Source organism: Schistocerca gregaria, chromosome 1 (assembly GCF_023897955.1).
Source record: "Schistocerca gregaria isolate iqSchGreg1 chromosome 1, iqSchGreg1.2, whole genome shotgun sequence".
In the NCBI taxonomy this organism is placed as follows: Eukaryota; Metazoa; Arthropoda; class Insecta; order Orthoptera; family Acrididae; genus Schistocerca; species Schistocerca gregaria.
Window position 1 is genome coordinate 746286532 of NC_064920.1, and position 23639 is coordinate 746310170.

Consider the following 23639-nt stretch of genomic DNA (forward strand, 5'->3'; position numbering starts at 1 on the left):
ACAACCAGTTCTGTTTTGTGATTGATAACAACAGTTTTTTAAAAAGTTATTGCACGCAAATTCATGAGTGTACACCCTGTTCCAAAGGAAAGAAAGAAGTGATATGACACCTATGAGCTAGCCGTTGCGCGTTGTTTCTGTGAAACTCTGCTTCGCATTACAGTTCTTTCTGTATGTTCATTTTGTTCATTCTTTTCATCCGTACATTCGCTTTTAGCGTATTCCACTCTTTTTCTCTACGGACGTACTAGTCAAAAAATTTGGAATTATGTAGTACATATTTAGAACTTCAGGTCCACACTAGTGTGTCCGCCTAGTGCTTAATTTTGTCAGTCTGGAACTACCTAGTGTTGGATGGATGAACAAGTCTCTCATTAAACGGGTCTTCTGAGAACTTCATAGAATTATCTTATCCGTTTGTTTCTAAGAAATATCTTCATTCGTATGCACCTTAAAAAGTTTCAGAAAGTTCACGCACTGCCGGATCCACACGTAGACGATAGTCACCGCCACGTTAAGAAAGCGGAGTTTGTGTGCTCAAAGAAATGCGCCTGATGAAAAGAAATCTAATCAGTTTCGACATCTCATTTACCTTCACGCGATTATTACTAGGAGACTTCTTGGTGCCGCTTGTGTCCACTTTGGCAAAGTCACAGCCAAACTGTTATGATTTGTGCTTACCACCGCTTACTTTAGAAGCAGGTTATGTTCTGTGTACAAACAGACAGTAACTATGGGAAATCTTAATTTCGCAAGTGCTCCCCAAAACTAAACTATTCTGCCTTTATGTGGATGATACTTTCATGATTGTCAGGTTGAATAAAAGCAATCTTTTTTGTTTTTTATTTACGCATTAAGTTCCGTAGGACCAAATTGAGGAGCAAATCTTCAAGGTCATGGAACGTGTCAGTACATGAAATTATAACAGTGAAAATAAAATGTTTATGGACCCAAAAAACTGTCAAGCCACAGGTTTAAGTAAACGCAATCAAAAATATGTCATAGGGGTCAGCTAAATTTTTCTAAGAACTCCTCAACAAAATACAAGGACAAACCATGAGAAAACTTTTTAGTTTAAAAAATTGACAGCGCGTGGATTACTGCTAAAATTTTTGAATTCTTGTGGTAGCTTACTGAAAATGGATGCGGTAGTATACTGCACACCTTTCTGCACAAGAGTTAAGGAAATGCGATCCAAATGCAGGTGGGATTTTTGCCTAGCATTAACTGAGTGAAAGATGCTAATTCTTGGGATAAACTGATATTGTTAACAAGAAGCGACGGTAAAGAATATAAATTCTCAGAGGCCAATGTCAGAACACCCAGACTAGTGAACAGGGATCGATGAAATGTTCGCCATCTAACACCACTTGTTGCCCGAACTGCTCGTTTCTGAGGGAAAAATATAATTTCAGAATGTGAAGAATTACCTCAAAATATAATACCATATGACATAAGCCAATGAAAATAAGCAAAGTAAACTAATTTTCGTGACGAACGAACACTTACTTTCGATATAGTTCTCATAATGCAGCATTAAATCTTTGAATGAGATCCTGAAAGTGGGCTTTCCACGACAGTTTACTATCTATTTGAACACCTTGAAATTTGAACTGTTCAGTTTCATCAATCATACGCCCATACTGTGAAATTAAAACGTCGGGTTTTGTTGAATTGTGCGTTAGAAACTGCAAAAACTGAGTCTTACTATGAATTAGCATTAGTTTATTTTCTACAAGCCATGAACTTTCGTCATGAACAGCACTATTTGAAACAGAACTAATGTTGCACACAACATCCTTTACTACCAAACTAGTGTCATCAGCAAACAAAAATACTTTAGAATTTGTAATACTAGAGGGAATATCATTAATACAAATATGGAACAGGAGTGGCCCAACACTGACCCCTGGGGTTCCCCCCACTTGACCATACCCCACTCAGGACCCACATCACAGCCATTTTCAACACTGTGAATAATGACTGTTTGCTCTCTGTAAGTATGAGGTGAACAAATTGTGAGCTACTCCTTGTATTTCATAATGGTTTAACTTCTGAGGCAATATTTTGTTATCAACGCAATCAAACGCCTTAGTTAAATCAAAAAATATGCATAGTGTTCGAAACCTTTTTTTCAATGCATCCAGTACGTCACAGAGAAAAGAGAATATAGCACTTTCAATTGTTAAACGACTACTAAATCTGAAGTGTTAATTTGATAGAAAATTAAGTGATATAAAATTATCAATTATTCTTACACACATTACCCCTTTCACCATTTTTATGAAGCAGGTTATGAAGCACTTTAATCGGTCAGGAAACTGACCATTCTTATCGGAAAAATTACATACACTCCTGGAAATGGAAAAAGAACACATTGACAGCGGTGTGTCAGACCCACCATACTTGCTCCGGACACTGTGAGAGGGCTGTACAAGCAATGATCACACGCACGGCACAGCGGACACACCAGGAACCGCGGTGTTGGCCGTCGAATGGCGCTAGCTGCGCAGCATTTGTGCACCGCCGCCGTCAGTGTCAGCCAGTTTGCCGTGGCATACGGAGCTCCATCGCAGTCTTTAACACTGGTAGCATGCCGCGACAGCGTGGACGTGAACCGTATGTGCAGTTGACGGACTTTGAGCGAGGGCGTATAGTGGGCATGCGGGAGGCCGGGTGGACGTACCGCCGAATTGCTCAACACGTGGGGCGTGAGGTCTCCACAGTACATCGATGTTGTCGCCAGTGGTCGGCGGAAGGTGCACGTGCCCGTCGACCTGGGACCGGACCGCAGCGACGCACGGATGCACGCCAAGACCGTAGGATCCTAGGCAGTGCCGTAGGGGACCGCACCGCCACTTCCCAGCAAATTAGGGACACTGTTGCTCCTGTGGTATCGGCGAGGACCATCGCAACCGTCTCCATGAAGCTGGGCTACGGTCCCGCACACCGTTAGGCCGTCTTCCGCTCACGCCCCAACATCGTGCAGCCCGCCTTCAGTGGTGTCGCGACAGGCGTGAATGGAGGGACGAATGGAGACGTGTCGTCTTCAGCGATGAGAGTCGCTTCTGCCTTGGTGCCAGTGATGGTCGTATGCGTGTTTGGCGCCGTGCAGGTGAGCGCCACAATCAGGACTGCATACGACCGAGGCACACAGGGCCAACACCCGGCATCATGGTGTGGGGAGCGATCTCCTACACTGGCCGTACACCTCTGGTGATCGTCGAGGGGACACTGAATAGTGCACGGTACATCCAAACCGTCATCGAACCCATCGTTCTACCATTCCTAGATCGGCAAGGGAACTTTCTGTTCCAACAGGACAATGCACGTCCGCATGTATCCCGTGCCACCCAACGTGCTCTAGAAGGTGTAAGTCAACTACCCTGGCCAGCAAGATCTCTGGATCTGTCCCCCATTGAGCATGTTTGGGACTGGATGAAGCGTCGTCTCACGCGGTCTGCACGTCCAGCACGAACGCTGGTCCAACTGAGGCGCCAGGTGGAAATGGCAAGGCATGCCGTTCCACAGGACTACATCCAGCATCTCTACGATCGTCTCCATGGGAGAATAGCAACCTGCATTGCTGCGAACGGTGGATATACACTGTACTAGTGCCGACATTGTGCATGCTCTGTTGCCTGTGTCTATGTGCCTGTGGTTCTGCCAGTGTGATCATGTGATGTATCTGATCCCAGGAATGTGTCAATAAAGTTTCCCCTTCCTGGGTCAATGAATTCACGGTGTTCTTATTTCAATTTCCAGGAGTGTATATGGCTAGGTACAGGGTTAACAACTACAGCTCAGGACTTAAATATTTTGCTTGGCACTCCATCATATCCACTAGAATCCTTAGTCTTCAGTGATTTATTATTGTCTCAATCTCCCCCCTGTCTATTGTAGACAATCTTGGAAACGCATTTTCCAAGGGAGTTTAAGGCTTCCTGGAGAAACTAAGTTTTGATGTAGTTTACCAGAAATGATCAGAAAATGATTGTTAAATGCTATACACATATCTGACACATTAGTAACAGAAATATTTTTACTACGAACTTACTTTAAATCGTCGCTGCTGACCAGATACCTTCTTCACAACTGACCACATGGTTTTAATTTTATCTTGTGAATTAGCTGTTCTATTTGCATACCACATATTGTTTGCCTTCTTAATAACACTTTTAAGCACCTTGCAATATTGTCTGTAATGGACTGTTGTTGCTTGATTGTGATTATTTCTAAAATTTTGATATAATTACCGATATGTTCTACATTACATCCTTACCCCACTAGTCAGCCAACCAGGCTGCCTTTTATTGCTACTACCCCGTTTAGAACGTTCTAATAGAAAGCTACTCTCAAAGAGCATGAGAAATGTGTTAAAGAGAGTATTATTTTTGTCATCTGTGTTATCGGCACTGTAAACATCCTGCCACTGTTGTTCCCTAACGAAGTCTAAAAAACTTTCTACTGCCGTTTGATTAGCTTTCCTGCCAATAAATGTCGCATTTAATTACGATGTGACATTTATTTGAGCTCAAAAACCTTTTAGTGTTAAAATTTGTGCATCATTTTCTGGAAGGTCATTCACCCTTTTACTAGAAGAATGCGCATCTAGTAATGAAGAATGAATAAAAATGTTGTCTATGGTTGTGTTACTGTTCCCCTGGCTCCTAGTTGGAAAAACACAGTTTTCATCACATCATGTGAGTTTAGGATATCTACCAACATCCTTTTCCTTGCACAGTCATATACAAAACATATATTGAAATCACCAAATATAACTAATTTTTGATATCTCCTATAAAGTGAATGAAGAATCCTCTCTAGCTTGAGCAGAAATGCTCTGAAGTCAGAGTTATGGGACCTGTAAAGAACAACAATTAGATTGTGAATGTATGCTTTCCCGGCGTATACAGCTGGCGAAGAGTTCTCGAGCTTCCAGCCGGGTGGCGGTGTCTTCAAACTGCGACGTTTCGACGAATGACATACTCATCATCTTCTGGCCAGAAGACACCGCCACCCGGCTGGAAGCCCGAGAACTCTTCGACAACAACAATTAGAAGTTTAGTTTCAATAAATTTAACTGCCCCTACACAACATTCAAATATCTGTTCAGTGCAGTGCCGTGGTACGTCTAAGGACTGAAGTGGAATATTATTTTTCACGTAAATGGCCATTCCCCCACTCTGTAAGGAACTCGCTGAGAAACAACTAGCTAATCTGTATCCTGGCAAAGCCTCTGAATTGTCAAATTATTTAAGTGGTGCTCCGGTATACCAATAATATCAGAATCAACGTCTATAAGCAGTTCACTAACTTTATCTCAAATACCTTTTATATTTTGATGAAATATGCAAATTTCCTTCTCTACTTAGATACATGACTTCCTCTGAAGGTGATTCCTTTGTTAGAAAAACTTCCTTTAAGTAGGTACACCTATCAGCTGACTTCAGTCTAAAAAAGGTGCATCTCTTACACGTGCTACTAGTGGAATTTTTCCGTGAGAGTTCCCACCACCACCCACTATGCTGTCGCCTATAAGCTTTGCCAGCCACCCCTTCTCATCCATATTGGGGTGCAGGACATGTCTAGTGAAATCCGATTTATTGATAGACTCAATTGGCACCACTGCAATGTGACCCATGCCCTCTGCCATCAGCGCCCTCTCCAGCCCCATGTTAACACGCCTGATAGCAGCATTAAGGTGAGGCCGATCGTGACGCTGAAAGAGTTGCACGAAGTGCATATTAGTGCCGCCAGTTCGAGTAGATATTTTTCTGTGACTCACGTTTTTTATATCTTTGCCACTGAAGTACGCGTATGTATCAATAGGAAAGGTCATGTGATAGGCTTAGCAGTTCCGCCGCAAGCAAGCTTCTACCACGCTCTAGCGCAGTAGTGAGAAACATGTTCGCTAACTGAAGACGCTGTTTCGCAGGGACGTGTATGAATGCTGGCCCAATGATTTGAGGAGTATAGAGACAACGAGCAGAAACCGAAGAACAAAATAACATAATGTTTATTTGAGTAATCATGTCCGTGTCAAAGGAGTGTTGTTTCTATTTTTTTTTGTAATGGATGTACATAGGAAGACGGGGATTTTTAGATAGTTATTCAAGAATCTCAGGTTCGTTTCTTACAAGTGGAAGTTAAAATGCCAGACGTTGTCGACTGAGGGCAATTGCATGAAACTTACGAAGTAGAAGACAGTGAGATTATTTTGTTAGACAATGAGTTTTTCGCTTTCAGTTTTTATTTAGTATCTCTTGGCACATTCTCTGGGTTTGTCTTTTGTGCCTTTTTCTTTAGTCTTTAATCTGTTTCTGCTTGGCCCAACTCTACCTACCTTGCTTTCCACAATTTAATTGTATTAATCCTCCAGCTATCTTGGACTTCAGTAGTTATAATCTCCAATATAACTTTCATACTTGTTTCTAACATGGGTACGGAGTCCTCATGAACTTTATTAGCGTCTGACAAGTCATTGTGTACGTAAGATTTCACATTTTATATCATTTACTAAGTGCTAACACAGTGCAGCTCCACAGATGATGAATTAAGTATGGGTACGCAACACTAGCGCTAGTGAGTGCTCTGGTTGTTTAGGGCCACAAATGTAGATAACAGTGCAATGTGACCATCGGCCGCGCGATTCGACCAACTGGGGACCTGCCGAAGTAGCAAGAGAATCGGCTATATAGCAAGCGGGAGTCAATTTTCTTCGGCAGCCACCTCAAGCAGCTCATCGCAAGCTACGCTACTCTGTCGTCGTCTCACCATAATTGACTCTGGACTCTGAGTTTGACATCGCTCCGATCCATAGAGCTCGTCGGTTAACCCTTCCGTACTCTCACGGGGCTAATGTTAGCAGTGCTCGACGACAGGTGATTCTGAAACATTTCCATAGATACCTATGCTGCCACGGCCTGTTTGGTGTGGGCAAGACTATACTTGCTTACATAACTTTCAGGTACCACTGACAGAATTCTTTTGGAACTTCGAGTGCCTTATAACTATTTTTCAATATCTGGTGGCTAGTAAATCATGTAACCGTAAAAGTGTCATTCATTTGCTTAGGTTACAGCAGTCGGCATCCAGATCACCACGGAAGTGGAAAAAAATGTACGTCAGTCCTAGCGTCCTGCACGTAAGAAGAAAACACAAACTGCGCTGTACGTTAAACGTCACGAGTAGGCACCAGCTGCCATAACCTGGTACTGACTCAACACTCCGTTCTTTCTAGCAATTTGTGCAATATATGTCTATCTGTTAAGCTACAGCACCTTTCACGAGAACTGCTATTTGGAGACACAATATAAAGCATACTCTCCGAACGGCAAGAAGAGGAAAAGGAAGAAGATGTCCAGTCCTGTCCTCCGAACGTGAATAGGGCCACGTTACCTAATTATAATTGTGTTTTATTAAAGGTGATTGAAAACAATTAGTCTCCGAACAGATTATTTCATGCAAATGAAACGATTTTATTGTAATCTGTGTACATTCCTGCATCACATCACCACGTCTCCACAACAGTGGAATCCATTTTTTACTCTTATAATGTTGACCTCTTTGCTTTTAAATTCTCCGAAAGTTATTTTGACTTTTCTGTGTTTCGAGTCTGTACTTATGACGATAATTTCCTTTCGATTTCTTAACATTTTGTCTGCATCAATCTCGCTTTGGATTTCCTGACTTCTGATTCATCTCATTTATGAGTGAGTTATATTGTTGTATTCTTTCATTCCATAAGATTTTGTGTTCTTCTTCTTTCGTCAGTAACATGAATAATTTCTTCCGTTTCTCACAATTTCTACAGTATTAGCTTTCATATACGTATATTTGTCTGTCCAGCTACTATGATGACCCTTTTCAGAGAATTCCATTCCTCCTAAAATGAACTACCACTGTGGTATTTATTGTAGCAGTGCCTATAGCCCCAGTGTACTTTGAGCACAGATCATCATTCCTGAATATTTCAGTATCTCACTTCCCAATACAATGTCTCCTGGATATTCCCTTAATCTATTCGTGCTCCTGAGTATGCTTTTCAGACAAATATGTGATTTGGGAATCTTTGTCATGCCATAATGTGACCCCCTTGCTTTTCTTCTGTGTTTCCTGGCTGTTTCCAAGGGTACCTCGTACTACTGTGAAGTTTCGACTACGTATTTGTAGCTATCACCAGTTCCACTCTTACCAAATATTGATGTGAAAATGAGGAAGAAGCATGAAAGTGAGCGTTTAGAGCAAAGAATAGAATGAAAGCTAAAAGTGGACGTTTGGAAATCCCAGTAAGAAGAAGTATTTGATTGCGGTGCTGAATGTTAAAAATCTGCTGAAAGGATTAAGTAGGAAATGCATAAGTACTAAAAAAAAAAAAAAAAAAAAAAAAAAAAAAAAGAAGACGAGGAAGGAAATCTAGGGCTGACCTGTACCGGAAGAAGAGAGAGCACAGTCGGCCGTCTGCTATATCGTCCAGGAAGAGTGAACTTGGCGCTAGAAGGAACAGTAGAGGGAAAATTAACAGAGGAAAATCAGGTTTGTTACATGCTGAACATACATAAGAGGACGCTGAGTGCATAATTACTTAGAGATGAAAGCATTGTCATGCGAGAGGAAAAGCAATACAAATAGTGAAGTCGTACGTTGTAATCATTACTCTAGTTCCATTCAGTTGCTGATATAGAATTAATAATACATGGGAGAACACTGTACTATGTTGTTGTTGTTGTGGTCTTCAGTCCAAAGGCTGATTTGATGGAGCTCTCCATGCTACTCTATCCTGTGCAAGCGTTTTCATCTCCGAGTATCTACTGCAATATAATCCGTCTGAATGTGCTTAGTGTATTCACCTCTTTGCCTCCCTCTACTATTTTACCCCCCATACTCCCCTCCTGTGCTAAATTGGTGATCCCTTGACGTCTCAGAATGTGTCCTACTAAACGATCCCCTCTCCTAGTCAGTTTGGGCCTTACATTTGTTTTCTCCCCAATTCTCTTCAGTACCTCCTTATCAGTTACGTCCTATACCCACCTAATATTCAACATTTTTGTTTAGCACCACATTTGAAAAGCTTCTATTATCTTCTAGCCTAAACAAGTTACCGTCCATATTTCACTTCCATATATGGGTACACTCCAAACAAATGCATTCAAAACGGACTTCCTGACACTAAAATCTATACTAGATGTTAACAAATTTCTCTTCTTCAGAAACACTTTTTTTTGCCATTGTCAGTCTACACCTTATATCCTCTCTACTTCGACCATCATCAGTTTTTTCCTTTCAAAATAGCAAAACTCATCTACTACTTTAAGTGACCCATTCCCTAATTTAATTCCTTGAGACTCACGTGATTTAACACGACTACATTACATTATCCTTGTTTTGTTTTTGTTTTTGTTGATGTTAATGTCATATCCTCCTTTCGAGACACTGTCCATTCCTTTCAGCTGATCCTCCAAGGCCTTTGCTGTGCCTGACAGACTTAAAATGCCATTGGCAAACCTGCCAGGAAGTCTCAAAGCTTTTATTTCTTCTCCCAGAGGTTTAATTCCTACTCCAAATTTTCTTCTGTTTCCTTTACTGCTTGTTCAATATACAGTCTCACTCCCTTCTCAACCACTGCTTCCCTTTCGTACCCCTCGACTCTTACAACTGCCATTTGGTTTCTGTCCAAATTGTAAATAGCCTTTCGCCCCCTGTGTTTTCCGCCTCATATATTTAGAATTTTTTTTCAGTCAACATTGCCAAACTTTTTCTCGAACTCTACAAATGCTATGAACGTAGGTTTGTCTTTCCATAACCTATCTTCTATGAGAAGTCGTAGAGTCAGTATTGCCTCGCGTGTTTCTACATTTCTCCGATATCCAAATTGATCTTCCTGTGTTCGGCTTATACTAATTTTCCCTTCTTCTGTAAAGGATTCGTGTTAATGTTTTGCAGCCATGACTTATTAAACTGATAGTTCTGTAGTTCTCACACCTGTGACTACCAGCTTTCTTTGGAACTGGAATTATGATATTCTTTTTGAACCCTGTAATATTTATATAACTTTTTGTGTGTATATGTTTACTAAAATTATTGAAACCGATTTATCATAATCGTTACTGTTTAAACGTTCGTCAGAAAGAAAATCTACATGACTACTCTGCAATTCACATTTAAGTGCTTGGCAGAGGGTTCATCGAACCACAATCATACTATCTCGCTACTATGTAGGTTGGGCTCAACAAAATATTTTCGCATTCGGAAGAGAAAGTTGGTGACTGAAATTTCGTGAAAAGGTCTCGCCGCGACGAAAAACGTCTATGCTGTAATGACTTCCATCCCAACTCGTGTATCATATCTGCCACACTCTCTCCCCTATAACGCGATAATACAAAACGAGCTGCCCTTCTTTGCACCCTCTCGATGTCATCCGTCAATCCCACCTGGTAAGGATCCCACACCGCGCAGCAATATTCTAACAGAGGACGAACGAGTGTAGTGTAAGCTGTCTCTTTAGTGGACTTGTTGTATCTTCTAAGTGTCCTGCCAATGAAACGCAACCTTTGGCTCGCCTTCCCGACAATATTATTTATGTGGTCCTTCCAACTGAAGTTGTTCGTAATTTTAACACCCAGGTACTTAGTTGAATTGACAGCCTTGAGAATTGTACTATTTATCGAGTAATCGAATTCCAACGGATTTCTTTTGGAACTCATGTGGATCATCTCACACTTTTCGTTATTTAGCGTCAACTGCCACCTGACACACCATACAGCAATCTTTTCTAAATCGCTTTGCAGCTGATACTGGTCTTCGGATGACCTTACTAGACGGTAATTTACAGCATCATCTGCGAACAGTCTAAGAGAACTGCTCAGATTGTCACCCAGGTCATTTATATAGATCAGGAATAGTAGAGGTCCCAGGACGCTTCCCTGGGGAACACCTGATATCACTTCAGTTTTACTCGATGATTTGCCGTCTATTACTACGAACTGCGACCTTCCTGACAGGAAATCACGAATCCAGTCGCACAACTGAGACAATACCCCATAGCTCCGCAGCTTGATTAGAAGTCGCTTGTGAGGAACGGTGTCAAAAGCTTTCCGGAAATCTAGAAATACGGAATCAACTTGAGATCCCCTGTCGATAGCGGCCATTACTTCGTGCGAATATAGAGCTAGCTGCGTTGCACAAGAGCGATGTTTTCTGAAGCCATGCTGATTACGTGTCAATAGATCGTTCCCTTCGAGGTGATTCATAATGTTTGAATACAGTATATGCTCCAAAACCCTACTGCAAACCGACGTCAATGATATAGGTCTGTAGTTAAATGGATTACTCCTACTACCCTTCTTGAACACTGGTGCGACCTGCGCAATTTTCCAATCTGTAGGTACAGATCTATCGGTGAGCGAGCGGTTGTATATGATTGCTAAGTAGGGAGCTATAGTATCAGCGTAATCTGAAAGGAACCTAATCGGATACAATCTGGACCTGAAGACTTACCCGTATCAAGCGATTTGAGTTGCTTCGCAACCCCTAAGGTATCTACTTCTAAGAAACTCATGCTAGCAGATGTTCGTGTTTCAAATTCTGGAATATTCCATTCGTCTTCCCTGGTGAAGGAATTTCGGAAAACTGCGTTCAATAACTCCGCTTTAGCGGCACAGTCGTCGATAACAGTACCATCGGCACTGCGCAGCGAAGGTATTGACTGCGTCTTGCCGCTTGTGTACTTTACATACGACCAGAATTTCTTCGGATTTTCTACCAAATTTCGAGACAATGTTTCGTTGTGGAACCTATTAAAGGCATCTCGCATCGAAGTACGTGCCAAATTTCGCGCGTCTGTAAATTTTAGCCCATCTTCAGGAATTCGCGTTCTTCTGAACTTCGCATGCTTTTTCCGTTGCCTCTGCAACAGCGTTCGGACCTTTTTTGTGTACCACGGGGGATCCGTTCCATCTCTTACCAATTTATGAGGTATGAATATCTCAATTGCTGTTGCTACTATGTCTTTGAATTTGAGCCACATCTCGTCTACATTCGCATAGTCAGTTCGGAAGGAATGGAAATTGTCTTTTAGGAAGGCTTCTAGTGGCACTTTATCCGCTTTTTTAAATAAAATTATTTTGCGTTTGTTTCTGATGGATTTGGAAGAAATGGTACTGAGCCTAGCTACAATGACCTTGTGATCACTAATCCCTGTATCAGTCATGATGCTCTCTATCAGCTCTGGATTGTTTGTGGCCAAGAGGTCAAGTGTGTTTTCGCAACCATTTACAATTCGCGTGGGTTCGTGGACTAACTGCTCGAAATAATTTTCGGAGAATGCATTTAGGACAATCTCGGAAGACGTTTTCTGCCTACCACCGGTTTTGAACAAGTATTTTTGCCAACATACCGAGGGTAGGTTGAAGTCGCCACCAACTATAACCGTATGAGTGGGGTATTTATTTGTTACGAGACTCAAACTTTCTCTGAACTGTTCCGCAACTGTATCATCGGAGTCTGGGGGTCGGTAGAAGGAGCCAATTATTAACTTAATTCGGCTGTTAAGTATAACCTCCACCCACACCAATTCGCACGGAGTATCTACTTCGACTTCACTACAAGATAAACCATTACTGACAGACACAAACACTCCACCACCAATTCTGCCTAATCTATCTTTCCTGAACACCGTCTGAGACTTCGTAAAAATTTCTGCAGAACTTATTTCAGGCTTTAGCCAGCTTTCTGTACCTATAACGATATTAGCTTCTGTGCTTTCTATTAGCGCTTGAAGCTCAGGGACTTTTCCAGCGCAACTACAACAATTTACAACTAAAATTCCGACTGTTCCTTGATCCAAGCACGTCCTGTAATTGCCAAGCACCCTTTGACATTGCAGCCCATCCCGCACTTTCCCGAGGCCTTCTAACCTAAAAAACCGCCCAGTCCACGCCACACAGCCTCCGCTACCCGTGTAGCCGCCAGCTGAGTGTAGTGAACTCCTGACCTATTCAGCGGAACCCTAAACCCCACCACCCTATGGCGCAAGTCTAGGAATCTGCAGCCAATACGGTCGCAAAACCGTCTGAGCCTCTGATTCAGACCCTCCACCCGGCTCTGCACCAAAGGTCCGCAGTCGGTTCTGTCAACGATGCTGCAGATGGTGAGCTCTGCCTTCATCTCGTAAGCAAGACCGGCAGCCTTCACCAAATCAGATAGCCGCTGGAATCCAGAGAGAATTTCCTCAGATCCAAAGCGACACACGTCATTAGTGCCGACATGTGCCACCACCTGCAGCTGGCTGCACCCTGTGCTCTTCATGGCATCCGGAAGGACCCTTTCCACATCAGGAATGACTCCTCCCGGAATGCACACGGAGTGCACAATGGATTTCTTCCCCTCCTTAGCCGCCGTATCCCTAAGGGGCCCCATTACGCGCCTAACATTGGAGCTCCCAACTACCAGTAAGCCCACCCTCTGCGACTGCCCGGACCTTGAAGGCTGAGAATGATCCTCTGAAACAGGGCAGGCGGCTGCATCTGGCTCAGCCAGAGACAGTGCCTGAAACCGGTTTGTCAGACGCACCGGGGAGGCTTTCTGATCAGCCTCCGGGGACGCCTTTCGCTGCCTGCCACGCCTTGGAACGACCTCCCAATCAACCACAGGCGAGGGCTCAGCCCCACTGCGGGCAGCAACCGGGGAAACCACAGCGGCGGACCGATCTGGGGACAGACGGGACGAGGTTGACATCCCCGTGATACCTGAGTCCGGCTCCCCACAGTGGTGCCCATTGCCAACAGCCTCAAGCTGCGCGACCGAAGTCAGCGCCGATTGCAGCTGTGAGCGAAGGGATGCCAAGTCAGCCCTCATCTGAACACAGCAATCGCAGTCCCTGTCCATTCTAATCGATGTTTAACAACAGTTACCGAAACACGAGTCCGTGCCTGGATAACGCAAGCGGAACACGCAAAGAATGTATCAACTAACCTGTACAAATGCCTAACGACTGCGCTACAATCTACTGAATTTACGATTACAGTAACTAAAACTCGAAATTGCACCTCCTATACGAAACTCACATGCAATTTAAATAAGAATCTACGAAGTAAACACTAAAGCGCGATGCTACAACCCTCAAATACTATAATACGCCAGAAATATATGAATTAAACAATGCAAGTACCCAAAAACACGCAAAGAAATTAATTAAACTATCTAACAAATAAGTAAGCTAGGGTTATACGACTTGCTGCTGCAGCTGCTTATCCAACGGCGGCAGGGAGCACACTGACTGGCCAACCGACACTGGCAAACATGGCAAACAAAGTCAAGTAAGGCTTCATACAAGCGAAAACGTCTGAACATATGATGATAATTGACATAAAAAGTTATTTTTTGCTTATCCATACCTTTGATCATGGATTCAAAATTTTATGAGGCGCATTTCATCGCGGACTTTATGCGCTCCATAGCTTTCTTTTCAAAATATGTGTGACTTCTTCCAGAGTCTCTGGTCGCCATAGAACTCAATTTTCATATAAACTCGAAATAAATGGTGGCATTTGGTTCACTAATTACGAACGGTACCCAATTAGAAAATCTTTTAGCTGATTAGCCTAATAAGTACCTAAGTCCTTCCTACATTCAGTTACGCAGTTAAGGTGGTTACTGCTGGATAGGAGACGTGATTTTCACATTCTCTGTTCATTGCATCGGCATTTAGTCAGTGTCCTTCTCAGTGTCTCTCCTCACATATGAAACTTGACGCCATAAAAGCTGTACGAGATACAAGTAGCATTTTGGCTGTGCCTTTACATAACACAAAATATTTTTAAGGATCCATGCCCAGTTGACATAGGACTGTGGACTGAACAATCACATAATCTGCGTTTTATTCAGAACCACCTTGCGTCCAAAGAGAGACTGCAGCTCTATCTGTCATCACTGGCGTAGCTTTCTCGCGTCACGTTACAGTTGTTTTTCTTCTGATTTGCAGTGAATCAGTCTGTCACACTGTCAACATTCTCCATGCATTCCTCACAACCCTCCATTTCTTCTTTATTCCTGCTATCTCTTCTGCCAACGTTACTGTATCATTTGTCGCTCTTCCTCTCGCCAGACAGCTTCTCATCCACAGTCGATTATTTCTGTACCACTCCCATAAAGTACTCACATTCGCTAAGAATGTAGCGAGGTAATTTCTGACATTTCACAAATTCCAGATGTTCATTATTATATCAATTATTATTATTATGTACTGCTCATTGCGACGGTACCTAAAGGTTAGTGTTGAGTAGTTCCTCTTCCTAACAGCACCCCTTACAAGCAGATCAGTTGCGTTTTTACTTGTGGTTACTCGTACTTTAAGTACGTGGGCTTTGCACGGCTTTATTTGAAAAGAATAGCTCGATGTAGACTTAGGGTCGAGCCGCTCACGTCTGCTTACATGCCTCACAGCTGATTCGCTGCAAATAATAACCTGCAGCTGTGACTCTGTAGTGAAACTGAGTTGCGAATTAATAAAATACACGGAAATAGAAAATAGGAGTTAATGAATAATTTAATGAAAAGAGTTCTATTCTAACATGCGTAAATGTTGTAGACGATGGAGAATGATGTTGAATGATGTTTATTGACATCTCAAATAAACGCGAAGTGGGTCTACGATATTCATTTAAAATGCGGACAGGAAATACCATTATTAAATGCAGGAAAGCTCCGTTGAGAGCGTTACGAGAACGACAGAAAAATACCCAAAGTAAATAAACATCGACGATACGCAAAAACTAAGTCTTTTTCGTAATCAAAATACACGAAACATTCACTAGCTCATGAAAGTTCAGAGTTCAAGATGATGGTTCACACATTGACGCACGCTATAACAGGAACAATAGCTGATAATCTGTTTACGCACAGTTCCATGTTACAACTGGAGAAAGTACTAAACTTTATACCCAAAGTCGCTAAAAGATTTATTGGAAATCATTTATTTCTGTGTCTTTTTTGTCATGTTGGGAACTATTTCTCAGACATAATGGATGAGGATGTAAGATTACGTAAATATAACTAGCTCCCGAAAGTGTGAAGCCACGACAGGAAACTCGAAAGTAAAGATATAGTTCGAAATTCAGTGTAGTAAAAAAGTACAAAATTACACAGCGCAGTGTTATACTAGGCTCATTCTTGGCAGAATTAACAAACGATTTTGTTACATTATGCTTTAGTCTGTACCCTAATAAAAAAAATTTAACCTTGCGGAATAAGAGAGATTAAATGACTGATTCCAGAAGTGTGACTTGCTAGGATGCTTCTGAACGTTAGAAATTTTCTTGCGAATGCTACGAAATTGTCTGTACACACAATTTGGCCCAAAGTTTCAATCTCTGAGGAAGTGTCAGGAAAACTGCAAACTGTACTTGCATTTATAAAAAGAGACATTAAAGTCTTCTAACTAAAATGCAGAGATTTGTTTCACAAGTATGTCCACTGGTTTTTTATTCTCTTTGTATAGCGTGATCTATGTGATGGGAAGGAGGAATGACGAAAGAGAACCCTAGCATCTTCGAAAGAGCTGTGACCATTGCCAATTGACAATGTAAACTTCAATTTTTAACCTACACTTTAAAAGTACTTACGGATGTTTGTGCGTCCTTGATATATTTGTATCACCTCTGCCCGAATGTGTAAAAACCTTCCAACAAGTTTTCAGTCACAAAAATGTTTCAATTGGGAATCTTCCAAATATCAGGAAAGTAAACGCTTGAGACTTACATGTACTGTCGTCGGCACTGTTCTTGCTCACTCAATTATCCCTATAAAATAAATACATGATTTCGAGCATCAGATATTTCTCTAATGTAGTTTACTTTTTACTTTTACGCAAATGATTTCACAAAACGTTTGTCCTTTTTGAAAATTCGTTTTATATTATACACAGCAATTCCCAGTCGACTCAGACTGATAGTCTGCCTACATCTGGCGACGACACTTGCCGTTGGTTGGACACGCAGCTGCGTGACGTGCCGACCTCCACCTCGCTGCTCGGCCAGTTGCAGTTGAGCGCAGACGCGCCCTCCTATCCCCAAAATTAATGTCAGCCTCGGCCGCCTGCGACACTGCCACCGCTTTGTTATTAATTTACGCTCCCCAATTATTTGCGTAGTTCATTAAACCGGTGTTTCCGCTGTTACGTCATTAATTCGGAGCTTCTTTCCTAATCCTGAACAATGTTCTGACATAGCATGCTTTAAGCGCAATGCCTACCTATCACATTGCATGGAAGAGACAAATCGTAGTCGTCAGAGAACTTTTATTTTCCAAGAATTCAGTGTAGAACCCTTTCTACCAAGGGAAACACGAAAAAGACGAATATAAACCTGGTGCTAACTAGCTGGCCCGAGTGGCCTACGGTTCTAGGCGCTATAGTCTGGAACCGGGCGACCGCTACGGTCGCAGGTTCGAATCCTGCCTGGGACATGGATGTCTGTGATGTCTCATCTAAGTTCTAGGCGACTGATGACCTCAGAAGTTAAGTCGCATAGTGCTCAGAGCCTTTTCAGCCTAGTGCTAACTGTCCTACTGCGTTACCAGTAATGATAATATCGTTTTCATATGGCAAGCAATATAATTCTAGTTGAGTGCACGATGTGATTCTTGAAACTTTCAGAGCGTAAATAATTTTCCATGAAGTTTCGGGACTGCCGCGGGATATCGTCGATTACTTGCCACAATATTTCTGCTGAAAATAAGTTTTGCAATGGAGGCTGCTACTTTTCTTCTTTATTGCTCTTCGCCCCAAGTGGGCTCTTTAGCAAAACATATAATTTTCGCTTCATGAATTGTTTAAAAACAGTAACAAAATGTGGACAGACTGCACAGTTAAAAACACCTGAAGAACACTAAATACACTGACCATTAAAAATGGAGCACCGTGTATTTTCACTAAAACTGGAGAAGGACCTGCCCAGGCATAGTATATTATAGTTGAAAAGAAGGCTGGGTACAGAGAGAGACAAGAGGGTGGATTTGATGAGGACTGATGACTGACAAGAAGTGGTGACGAGACAGAGGAGGCTGTGGGGGGGTCGAGGAGAAAACAGCAAATTGTTTTAGATCTACAGATTGGTGAGGAGGTGAGGGACAGCAAGGAAGGGAAAAAGGAGAAGGTGTGATATAGGGAGACGTGGAGGAGAGAGCCCTTGGCGTGGGGCTGGGGCTGAAGAGGGTAGGATGGACAGAGAGTTGATAGGACGGGTGAATGTTGGGGTGGACTTGTGGTCAGGGAGAGTTAGACAGCTGAAATTTCTTTGGGAACGGACTTGGAGGGTGTGCAGGTGGAGGGTGGGTGAGATATGTATGTACAAGCGCTTCAGTACACTACGATTGGAAAGAGAGGGGACGCACGGTAGGATTGTTGGAGTCGAGTTTACGAATGGTGTAGGTTTGCTAGTTCACATCGCTACCTTTATACCAACCATTGACGCCAAAACGCATGCACAAATGCCTGCTACATGTACGACCTCTGCCTAGTTTCGCGTTCTCTTCGAATATTGCTCCACCTGTGGCATTCAGGTGTATCCATAATGTGATACTGCAGTGACAAACGCTCACCTGATTATCCTGAAATATCGTGGTAAGAAGACGAAGTTATCTGGATGCAGTCCGAAAACTTCACGGAATAGCTGAGAATGCAATGTTGCCTGGGCATATATTTATTCCACTCTTCCAATAGTCCATCTTCTCCTTCATCCTGTCCATCTGCTTCCCTCTGACCAGTCTGTCCCTTCTCTCAGTGTCCCACCAATGAATCTCGTCCTCCCCTTGTATCTCCTCCTCTCCCTCTCTTTGTTCATCTCTTAAACCACACTCTCTCTGTATATTTTCTGTTCCCCCCTATGTCCATCTCCTTCTCTGCACTCACGCTATTCATCTGCTCCTACTCCTTCCTCTGTCCATCTTCTCCTGTTTACGTTCTCTGCCCATCTCCTTTTTCCCTTCCCTGTCCTTCTGCCCCTCAACCTCTGTTCAAGTGCTCCTTCCCCCAGTGTCCATCTCCTCTTCTCCCTCTCTATCTCCTCCTCCTCTCTTTGTCCTTCCCCTCCCCTTTCTGTATCCATGTCCTCTTCTCTTTGTCCATCTCTGCCTTCCCTTCTCTCTGTCCATCTTCCACTCTTCTCCTTCTCTGATCATCTTCTCCTTCACTCTTTGTCCAACTCATCCCTGTCTATCTCTTCCTCCTCTCTCTCTCATATTCTCCACTTTCCTTTCTCTGTACCTCTCCTCCTTTCCTCTCTCTGTCCCAAGCTACCCAATCCCTTTTTGTCCATTCCCCCTTCTCCTTTCTCTGCCAGTTGCTCCTCCCCCTGTCGTTCTCCTTCTCCTTATTCTCGCACTCTGCTCCTCTCCTCTTAACCCATTCTCTGTGCATGCTACCATACTTACCACAGTAGGAGATTGCTGATTCTTTTCCTAGTTTTTCCAGATGGTAAGTAGTATGAGAATAAAGGTTTGTTGAAATCAGTCGAGGTGGAGCTTTTCACATGTGGCTTTGTCTGTTTAGCACATGTCATACATACTTCATATCCGGTACACATTTGTACACATAGTTCACCTGTATCTGTACGGGTTTCATCCTGCGTTTTCGTTTTCACGTAGCTCAAAGTGTATGAGGTCGTGTCTCCCGAAATTGTATGGTAAAATAGTATAATTTTGCAGATATGTTCAATGGTACATGTGAATATTGATGAAAAATGTGACGCGAATACAGTTAGCTGTAAAGAAATAATAAATTAAAACTTCATGCCTGATGCTGCAGGTTTATTGCATAAACAGCAAAAATGTAATTTTTTTGCTATCATCATTTAGTGGGCGTCGACAGAAAGAGAAAGAATGCTAAAGATTTGAAATTATGGGTAAGGTTTGTTGCAACCAGTAAGTGCTCTCATTCTCAAACACTGAATGAAGAAAATTTGGCTCTTCGCGCGTCATGACTACACTACTTTCTCACTCCCATCCACACCCTTCTGATAGGTAGATGATTCTTACCGACAAATCGATTCTTTCCAGGTAGTAAAAGACAAATGTACCACTCTATTTTAAATCGATCCAGTGGTTTAGGAGAAAATGTGGAACAGACATACACACATACGTACATGCATTTACACATGTTTGGAGTGAATCACCTAAAAGCTGCGGCGCAGATATCGCGGAAATGGAAAGTGCTATTGATGTGCGATATGCACTGAATAAATTGTTAGTCAATAAACAGATTGTAATAATACTTAGAAAGAGAATTTTTTGTACTATCATACACTATTTTAATTGGAACAATGCCTATTTACATTAACAAACTAAAAGTAGGATACATTAGAATGTCAGTGGCGTCTGCTGCAGGATTCTAGTGCGAGTCGTTCATGAGACACCGTATTTTGATAAGTTTCCACACCGACACTTCTTTGTTCCGTTCGACCTGCCTAGTTGCTGGGAACGATATTGTTATGTTTGCTTACAATGTGCTTGTGTGTTCCTTGAGTGCACCGTAGCTTCCCAGTCAGTAAATGTATGAATATCCAAGCAGTAGGTCGTGAGTGGACGATGCTATTCACAAATGGAGAAAAAACTGGGACGCTCGTGGTGTAAGAAGATTACGATGTATGCGACAACATATTCCAGAAAACGTCAACCATCACGGCAGTTATTTATCACTCTCTTCAACCAGTTACGTGAAAGTGGTAGTGTAAGAACTAGACCACGTAACAGAAGGAAACAAGTGACGATAGAAGACGGGAAATCAATGTCCTTGTTCTGTTGTATTTGATCCACGTGTTAGCTCCAGTGCAATCACACGAGGAAGTGGCGTGAGTCAGACAACTGCTCTACGCATTTTCCATCGACATACGTTTCATTCCTATCTCCATCAAGAGCATCATGGAAACAATTATGAGGATCATGTTGACTTCCGTTCTTGGACATTAATACAGAATGCTCCAGATATATCATGTACCTTGTTTAGTGATGAATCCACATTTACCACACCCAGTCCAGGTAAACAGTCGCAACGTGTGCTGTTGGTCTGTTGACAACACCGTTGGCTTCGTAAGGCGCATCGTAAGCCTCCTAAGAGACTACCTCCCACGGAAGTTGGAAGACTAGAAGGAACTACTTTTTTAAAAAAAAAATCAGTCTACTGACTGGTTTGATGCGGCCCGCCACGAATTCCTTTCCTGTGGTAACCTCTTCATCTCAGAGTAGCACTTGCAACCTACGTCCTCAATTATTTGCTTGACGTATTCCAATCTCTGTCTTCCTCAACAGTTTTTGCCCTCTCCAGCTCCCTCTAGTACCATGGAAGTCATTCCCTCATGTCTTAGCAGATGTCCTATCATTCTGTCCCTCCTCCTTATCAGTGTTTTCCACATATTCCTTTCCTCTCCGATTCTGCGTAGAACCTCCTCATTCTTTACCTTATCAGTCCACCTTATCAGCCCACCTCGTCTATAGCACCACATCTCAAATGCTTCGATTCTCTTCTGTTCCGGTATTCCCACAGTCCATGTTTCACTACCATACAATGCTGTACTCCAGACGTACATCCTCAGAAATTTCTTCCTAAAATTAAGGCCGGTATTTGATATTAGTAGACTTCTCTTGGCCAGGAATGTCCTTTTTGCCGTTGCTAGTCTGCTTTTGTAGTCTACTTTTGATGTCCTCATTGCTCCATCCATCATTGGTTATTTTACTGCCTAGGTAGCACAATTCCGTAACTTCATTGACTTCGTGACCATCAATCCTGATGTTAAGTTTCTCGCTGTTCTCATTTCTACTACTTCTTACGGCACCAAAATGAGGGCTGTCCAGCCAATGGTGCAGAAAATACTACAGCATGTCTCCGTGAATCGTTTACAAACATTTGGATTGGACGCTGAGGACCAGTACCTTGGCCTGGCCGTTTCCAGGGTTTGAAGTTCTGACGCCTGTAGACATTGTTCTGTGGGGAAGATTGAAGGACGCTGTCTACAAGGACATAACTACATTCGACGATGTGTATCCTGCTCTGACATCTCCGCTGAAATGCTAACAGGTGTGCAGCAGTCATTCCGTACCAGACTGAAACCGTGTATTGCCTCAGCCTGTGGTTGTTTTGAACACAACGTGTGAGGGTCAGGTGTCCCGTTACTGGCCAGAATCCACAGAAATAGTGTATGCACTTGCGTTGTTCTTCAACGCATGCTAACACAGGTATTGTACAAGTGTCGGTGTGGAAACTTTTCAAAATACGTAAAGAATTGGCACTAAAATCCTGAAACAAACACTGCTAACATTATAAGCCGTCCTATTTTTTGCCGGCCGGAGCGGCCGAGCGCTACAGTCTGGAACCGCGCAACCGCCACGGTCGCAGGTTCGAATCCTGCCTCGGGCATGGATGTCTGTGATGTCCTTAGGTTAGTTAGATTTAAGTAGTTCTAAGTCTAGGGGACTGATGATCTCAGATGTTGAATCCCATAGTGCTCAGAGCCATTAGAAGCATTTTTTTGCCCTACTTTTAGTCCTTTAATGTCGATAGGCATTGTGCTATTTAAAGACGCGTATGCTTGCATAAGAAACACACTTTCTAAATATCCTTACAATCTGTTGATTGGACAACATTACGAGACCCTGACTACCAACCCATTCTGTTGAAAACTCCACATCAACAGCACCTTCCATTTCTACAGTATTTACGACGAAAGTTTTAGGTGATTCACCCCGTATAGGCACAGTTATCTTCATAATACGAATAAATACAATGGAGCTAGTTCATCTATACCTCTCTGTCGACATCTATACACCGGAGGCCATCTACCACTGCCACTCGTCCCATTTCCTTGTTCGTCGCGAGCATTTCACGGTAGGAACGGTTGTTAAGACTCCGTGTGAGTTCGAATCTCTGCAATTTCGTCTTCATTATCTTTCAGCGGAATATGCGTAGGAGAAAGCAATACATTGGTTTACCCTACCAGGAACGCAGACTTTCGGAATTTTAACAGTACAGCACATGGTAGGGTAGGCTGCTGTAGTTGGCCGAGCATCTCCTTGATGATATCGCACATTCTAAATGAAACTGTAATGAAACGCACTAATCTTCTTTGCACCTTCTCTGTGTCCCCTATCAAGTACAGCTCCCAGGCTGACGAGAGACATTCAAGTATCGACACTCAATATTGATTTTGTAGGTCACCTCCTTTGTTGATGGACTACATTTCCTGAGGATTCTACCAGTGAATCTCAATCTGGTGTCTGTCTTACCTATGATTAGTCTTATCTGGTCGTTCCGCTTTAAGTAGCTAATGGGTGTTTACTCTATGTGACTGTTCCCACCGTTGTTCTCCAATCGTGTAATATTACAATAATGAGTGTAATAGCATATTTATACGCAATACATTAATTTGTTTATGTTGAGGGTCAAGTACCAATACCTACACCAATTGTCGGTCCTTTGCAGGTCTCCCCACACTTAGATACTATTTTCTAGCGTTGTTACTTCTCTGCATACAACAGCATCATCCGTGAAAAGCATCACGGAAATCCGACGTTGTCCGCTAGGCCGTTTAAGCATGAGGGCTACTCTTTTTCTTATGCTCTGTCTGGTCGCAAATTAAAATCACAGTGAAAAT